This window comes from Pavona decussata, unplaced genomic scaffold, assembly GCF_977016875.1.
Source record: "Pavona decussata unplaced genomic scaffold, jaPavDecu1.1 SCAFFOLD_4, whole genome shotgun sequence".
Classification (NCBI taxonomy): domain Eukaryota; kingdom Metazoa; phylum Cnidaria; class Anthozoa; order Scleractinia; family Agariciidae; genus Pavona; species Pavona decussata.
In genome coordinates, this window is record NW_028145428.1 from 957,806 (window position 1) to 965,525 (window position 7,720).

General features: G+C 36.6%; 2 pseudogenes; both read right to left on the reverse strand.

Moving 5' to 3' along the window:
- Window positions 1-3,715: 3,715 nt before the first annotated feature.
- On the reverse strand, window positions 3,716-6,080 carry LOC146489658 (uncharacterized; annotated as a pseudogene).
- A 202-nt stretch (window positions 6,081-6,282) lies between these two features.
- LOC146489659 (uncharacterized) lies at window positions 6,283-7,221 on the reverse strand (annotated as a pseudogene).
- Window positions 7,222-7,720: the final 499 nt, after the last annotated feature.

A 7,720-nucleotide genomic window follows, 5' to 3' on the forward strand; every position in this document is an offset into this window, starting at 1 on the left:
CAAAAATGGTAATATGGTAGAAAAAAACACTACCCCAAACCAGGATTTGAATGGCTGTTTCACAACTCTGGCTAGCGATTTCCATTCTCTACTTTCACAAAGCCAATAATGCGTCGTTTTGGGGGGTAGATATCATTTCAATCCAGCAAATTGCCATTCTGCAGCAAATCAATTGAATATGAATTACAGGTGTACAAAAGCAACCCCCAAGAAACAAAGTACATTAAAGGTGTGGGAAAGTAGAGAATTTATAGTAAAAATTTTCTTTGCAATAATTCTCATTTCTCTTTTGATCCATAAATACAAAAATACAGTTTTTGCTGGCACAATGCACATATAGCATTCCTTCATTGCAGACACTATCATGATGACTGCATTTAGACCAATGAGAGTGGAGGAAATTTTTTTTAGTTATATTATAAATAAAACTGATCACCATCAACTGGTACAAACTCTGAGGAAACAGTTAACGAGTCAGATAAAACGAGATAAATCTTTAATGAGAACATTATTTGTACAATGTTAAGAACTATTCCCTGAAAAGCTCATAATTCAGTATTAATAATACATGATCAACTTACTTTGTGTTTCATGACACTTTATACCACAAGAGGAAACTCATCGACTTGAAACATGACACTTTTGCTTCAGAATATTCAGTTATGTTGTATAACAAATATGAACTGTTTGACCATTTTTCAATTTAATGTGATTCAAGTTACTTTTTGTTTGTTTGCTCAATGCATGTTTGAATGCATAGTGGTTTTTCTCTAGTTTAATGATTTTGAAACACATTAAACCAGGAAAAATATTGTAGTAAACGATTCTAATATCGTAGTACATGAAACACAACAAATGACCAGCGCGTTTCTATCTATCAAAGGGTATTAATCATGTACTTACATGGGAAGTATTTTTTTTTAAGTGATTTGGATTGGTAACTTTGTGACTGGTCGAATGAGAACAAAAGGATTTATGCATGATAGGAGTAGAACACTTTTTTAAATTTCTGAATAAACAGAAAACAAAATAATAACGTATGATAATGGTGTGGGGAGACAGATGTTCTCTGGAATTACCTGATGTGGCAAAATTTAAATTATTTTAATTAAATTATAATATAAAAAATTCTCATAGAAATATTTCAAAATTCTATGTGTAGAATTACAACCGAAAATCTTATTATAGTAGTGTATTGGAATTCTCTGCAAGTGCTGGATCCTTGTGCACAACACTAACTGTAACTTACGTTAACTGTAACACTGAAACTCTCAACCTAAACTAGGACCTTAATCAGCAAGCAAGGTCAAATACAAAAGTTAAACACAATAATTACTGTTCGATTTCCAAGAATATCTCAAAGTTGAAAGATAATTAGGGGAAATTATTTTTAAAAAAATATAACTGCTAAAGAAATACAAAGGTTAAGATCTGGTATAAAATTGAGATACCTTTAGGTAAATTAAGAGTTTACAGTAGCAAACAGATTTTGAACATATGAATGAAGAACATGTATTTGGTAATTATTATTTGAAATCAAGAGAAAAATTCTCTCACACATATTTCCTTTCCAGTGGCTGCCCTAAATTGAAAGATATTGATACTGAAAGACCATTGAAAACCATTTAATATTTATGTGTATACCAATGTAGCATTAAATATGTTATAAATAATGCCAAATTAACAAGCATCTAAACCCAAAATGCATATGGTGCTAATATAATATGCACGGGTCAGCACCAATTGTAGCCGTATGGGAAAAATTCTTGCCATGTATCAATTTTATTAATTGTCAAGAAATGTGTAAAAATGGATTAGTTATATACTTAAGATAACTTCTACATTATTTCTGCGAAATTAAGAATATAACTAACATTTTTCCTCACAGCGAATTCCTATTATGTAATAATGAAGCAATAACTATTGAAAATAACATGTTATTTTGGAAATCTTCTTTAATCAAAAAGTCCTCTTTGTGCAAGATATCTTAAATACCAATGGAAGCTTTTTAACATTAGAGGAATTCCAAAGCAAATTTAAAATTAAAAAAAAACTTTCTTCAATATTTTCAATTGATGGCGGCAATTCCGTCGGATTTGAAAAAGAAAGCCCAGGTGACTGAAAAAACGGAGCTATCAAATACAACGATGGTGCCAGGTACCCTAATGGGATCTCGCTAGCATGCGCAGTAAGCATTACTACAAGATAATTAATGAAAGCAATATTATTGAACCATCTGGTATCAAAAAGTGGAAAACTATCTACCCTATCTATTTTGAAAAATGGAAAAAGAAATTTGCATTTATATATGAATCAACAAGAGATAATAAACTAAGACAGTTCTCTGTCAAGTTTTTACATAGGATAACAACACCCAAAAAAGAATTATTTCGATTTCGATTAATTGACGATGAAACATGTATTTTCTGCCTGAACTCGGATTCTATAGAACATACCTTTATAAACTGTGTCAATACAAGATTTTTCTACTCTAAGGCTCTTTCGTGGTTTAATCGACTGAACAATACTGATGTGAGCCTCTCTAATGACCTTATAGCTACCAACAAAATTCCACACCTTGAACAGTTAACCGACCTCCAAAAACGCAGACTACACTTATTTGTCATCTTATTAAAACAATATATTTATGCTTGCAGATGCTTTGAAAAAAAGCTGATTGAACAGGAATTCTAAACTAAAGTAACATTACTGTGGAAAGTAGAAAATGTGTTCTTTTCTGAGCCTCAGATTTTTTTGTAATAATATATTTAATATAAGTGTGTTAAAAGTAGTAGATTCAAGTAGTAGTAAACTGTATGGTATCTGTTAACAGTGTTGTAATCGAAAATAGCATGTTAAGTGCCTATATGTAAAAAAAAAAGAAATTATTAGTATTGTAGGTAAAATTGTTTTTCTCGTCCCCATTGTTTCTCTTTACCATTGTAAGTTATTTAGTGATTCTTTGTATTAAGCTTGATTTTGTATTATGTATTTATATTTATATTTTGTATTTGTATCTTGTAATATTTTATTATGGCTATGTTCAATAAAGTTATTGGTATCCTGAAAAAAAAAAAAACTTAAGATAACTCATGTTTTTTTTACCTTGATTTTCATATGGATCTGACTGAATTAGCTTTTTTTGTCAACAAAAGATGTTTCAGTTACAACAACTCCAAATGCCTAATGTCCAACATAGTCTACATTTGGAGAAAGACACCAGAGGGGGAAAAAAGTTTGATGGATCAGTAACCAACTCTCCGTTCCAATGTCGCTGTCACATTGACACGTATATCATTACAGGCTATCATCTGGGACTGAAAAATAAATTTGTTGCAAGCATATTGCACTTTACTACAACTGCCCCCAAACTGTTTGGTCTCTTGTTTTGCTTAATTTACAAAGGAAGGCAGACAGAAAGTCAGATGTTTAGGGGACATAAGACTAGACAGTGGGCATCAATAACCTCTTCCAGTGAAACTGCTCCAACCTAGGCTAATTAACCAGTTAGAAAGTATTGCAGTATTACAACAAATGAAAAGCTGCAAATGTTAAGATCACTGGTTACCTTTTTTTGTCTCTAATATTTGCATTCAAAACCAAATATTGAAGAAAATTTGTGGGACATTTTATCAGTGGACCTTTGTTGGATCAGCTGAACTATAAAACAGCTTAATAAGGAATGGGCACCAAAGTACTTTTGTCCATGAAAAAGTTATCTGTCTAAAACTTCTAATATGCTTGTAAATGCCCTGCCAGCACTGTTACAAACAGCATGAATTGCAGCCAAAAAGGTATCCTTGTCAGGGAATTTTCTAGGAAAGGTGATCTTTTTAAGGCAAGTTGAAGAAAAAATTGATGACTCAACTTTGATCCTCCCCAAACCAAAATCGCATGTAAACAAGCTGCTACTGTGGCAAAAATTAACAGGTCCTCCAGGCTCTCGCATGTGGCTGTCTTGAGATACTCTTCCAAATACACCTTTATGCTACTTTCTTCATCACTCAGCTCAGCTGGAAATGCCAAGCACTACTTCACTTTTTTAGCTGTGATGTCATCACCAGCAAGAAAGAGCTCTTTAAAAAGATCAGGAAGGACACTCAACCTGGCACCAAAGCCAAGTGTTTGGAGGCCTTCTCTTAGCTGGTCCAATACAATTTTACACTTACTAATAGCATCATGAACAATCAAACCTTGCACCAGTTTCATCTTGTTATCATTCTGAAAGTAAAGTAAAAACGCAAATAAAAACAATATCCTTGCCATAGGGCTTAAAGTTCCACTCAAATATTTAACAATTATTCAGTGAAGAATTGATGAATATCCAGCCTTATCACTGACACCAGAATAATTGCATAGTTTACTCTCAATTCCAAAAGTAAAACTTTTGAGGCAAAAGAGATTTTATGGACCCTTTGAAAAACAATGGTTGAGAGTTAGATTTATCTTTCTAGTTTCTCTAACAAAGTTTTAAATAATATGAAAGTTTGTCTGAAGTTCTTGTCCAAATGCCAAAATGTGAGTTGGCACCAAAAACAGAATGGTCTTGTTTTTGTCTTTTTGATTCTAGTTAGCCAATTTTTTTCTAAGTATAAAAATAGGAAAAAAAACTGAACATAAATGAAGGGCAGGTTCTTGCTACACCTGTAGGTTTGACCAACAAAAATGGATGCATCACATAATTTTGTATATTTCTTTAGGGACCAAAGTTCCGGGCTTATACAGTACATGTAGATAATTACACTTACAGATAGTACAGTAGTTGACACGTATTCATACGTATTTTATAGCAAACACAAGCAATAAGTCTTAAATGAAAACTTTGTCACACTGACAAACGTTCTTTAATTATAAGCCACCAAAACGAGTCTGTTTGAATATAATAATTTGCAAGCTATTTACTTTTAAAATTATACTAATTTTGTTTGTTTTCATTAGTTATCTAGTCTGTCTTTAGACCAGGTATTCAGTAAAACTTCTCAGATGTGAATTCACAGATTCATCCACCGGCGTTCAGTACACACAATACAAATAATCTGAATAGTACGTTTTTACTTACTTTGATCAGCCAGTGAAAGTAGTTCTCTGGCAACCCGAAGGAGTCTTTCTTTTGTGGTGTTCAAGGGATCCATTTCGCTGCAGCTCGAAGACACAGATCGCCACACAAGAGTGAAATTCCCCAAACACCATGTCAGAACGTACGCACGTGGAAGGAAAGCATTTGTAAGCAGAGCATGATGGGTGGGAGCCGAAAAAGCCGGCTGAGAGCATTTACTTTCTCTCGTCTCCCAGCTCCTTTGGTCTGCAGAGAGGTTCTTCATTGACTGGTTGTGTGGGTGTCGCTGGCATGTTCTGGCTGGTGACGGTAACAAACAGCAAAATGACCCAGTCTTCTAGCAGGTTCACAAACGTGGTCACGAGAGCAGCGACAGTTCTTGGCCAAGTGCCCGATTTTGTTACAATTCCAACATCTTCCTTGGAATTTCATTACGGAACTATTTTGGTTTTCAACAAGCTCTACTCTATTGATGTCCTCTTCAGTTTGGACAAGGATTAGAGCATCTTTATCATGGCACTGGCTTACTACTTTTAAGAGCTTCGATAAGGTTAGATTCTCGGACCGATATAATTTAGACTTCAAGCTTTTGTACTTGATGTGTGTTAGCACTTGGTCTCTCATCATATTGTCCTTCTCTTCTCCATATTAGCAATGTTCAGCTAAGCTGCTAAGTCTAGTACCAAAGTTATTTATGTGCTCACCTGGGGCAGGCTAGAAAGTTTTGTCTCGCCTTTAGAATGTTCTTCAACTTGAAATAATCAGTTAGCGAATCCATCACTTTCTTGTATTCTTTAGCGTCGCCCTTCATTTCCTCGGGAATGGTACGGAAGATTTTTCGTACGCCCGGTCCTGCTAGGTGTAAAAGAAGTGCTCGTTGCTGTTTTGGGTCGTCGATGCCTGATGCTGTCACGAAGAGCTCGAATTCATCTTTCCAAATTCGCCAACGCTGCCAAAGAGTGGCAGGCTCGCCAACTGTGTCAAACGCCACAGGACCCATTAGTCCACTCAAACAGACGGCCATAGCTCAGAATTCCAGACAAGCTTGTCTTGTATTCGACTTTATCCTTGTCGCCAAATGTAGCAGCTTCGCAAGAGAAGAAAACACACAAGACTCCAGGAACACAACAATTCTATTGACAAGATGGCGGACTATACAAAGCATATGGTTCAAAAGCTCGCGTGTCATAAACGTCACTACCACGACACTACACCCCTGTGGCAGTTCAACAATAGTTTTCTTTTACAGTTTCCGTACTTTTTTGGCCATTCAAGATCGCATTAGCCAGATCCTGAATAGTAGCCCCATACTTCATGAAGCCTGGAGCCTCATGGGGATACTGTGCTGTATAAATACCTGCAAAGACATGAAAGGCCTGTAGCCAAACATCTATTGACGTAATTCGCTTTGCCTTGTTAACTGGTTCAAGAGCTAGGGATGGGGAGGTGCCTTCCCGTGATGGTTGAAGTGTAATTTGAAATTTATCTTCAAAAGCCGGGTTTACAAGTACAGAGCCAAAATCAACAAATTCATTTTGCAAAATTTTGCCACGAATTTTAGCTGGAACTCGCGCATCAAGTGGCAAATTCACAGATATAAATGCATCATTGGGACGCTGGGTCCCAGGGAGCAAATGCTGCTCACCTGACAGGGATGCCAGAACTGATTGAACGCCGTCATGTACAGCTGGCACCTCCACTGTATTCTGTATCTGTGAAGCTGGGCCCAGACTGTGCTGCAAGGTGGACCCAGAGGACATGTGCATGAGTGGACGGCACGGGGACTGGAGGCACTGAAGATACGGAGAGTGATTGAGGTGGAGCTGGTGTGAAGTCAGGAGTCTGCGCTGGCTGAGGCAAGGATCCCAAATGTTCAAGCAATGGCTGGAACTTCCTTGTAACTTCCTCCGTCACCGGGACACGATTTGCTCCAGCACTGGCGAAGAACGAATGGTAGTGGAAGTATCCGCCAGGGTTGAAGCTGTTGCAGCGGAAGGGGCCGACACCAAAACCTACGGCATCATGGAAGCTTGTGGTTCAGATTACCTCAAGTTACCTTCCACAACTGCATTCTGCCTTCTGGTCCGCCGCGGAGGGGAGGTTACGAAAGCCTCTAAGGCCTGAGATGACGGGCGCTGGGATCTTTGAGAACGGCGGGGAGGCATCTACAGATAAAAAGGAAACAAAACCAGAACCAAGAACTAACACTACAATGGAAAATTACAAGCACTGAATACAGTAAGCAACTAAACAGGCATGGCTGACAAATTGTCGCCGCAGGCGCCTGTCAAAACGAATAATGTTAAGCAAAACAACGTGAGAGCAACAAGGGCTCTAATAAAAAATAAAATAAACAAAACAAAAGTGAGAGCAACAAGGGCCCTACTAAATTAAATTTGAGCAACAAGGGCTCTAAAACAAACAAGAGCAACAAGGGCTCTTATTTCAAATAAACATGAGCAACAAGGGCTCAATATACAATAAACTGAGAGCAACAAGAGTTCTAAAATAAAATAAAACAAAATAAAATTGAGAGCAACCAGGGCTCTAGTAGAAAACAGCAAAGAGCAACAAGGGCTCCAATTGAAATAAACATGAACCACAAGGGTTCAACATAAAATAAAAATCAACAAAAGCAACAATGGCTCTAATAAATATAAAAAT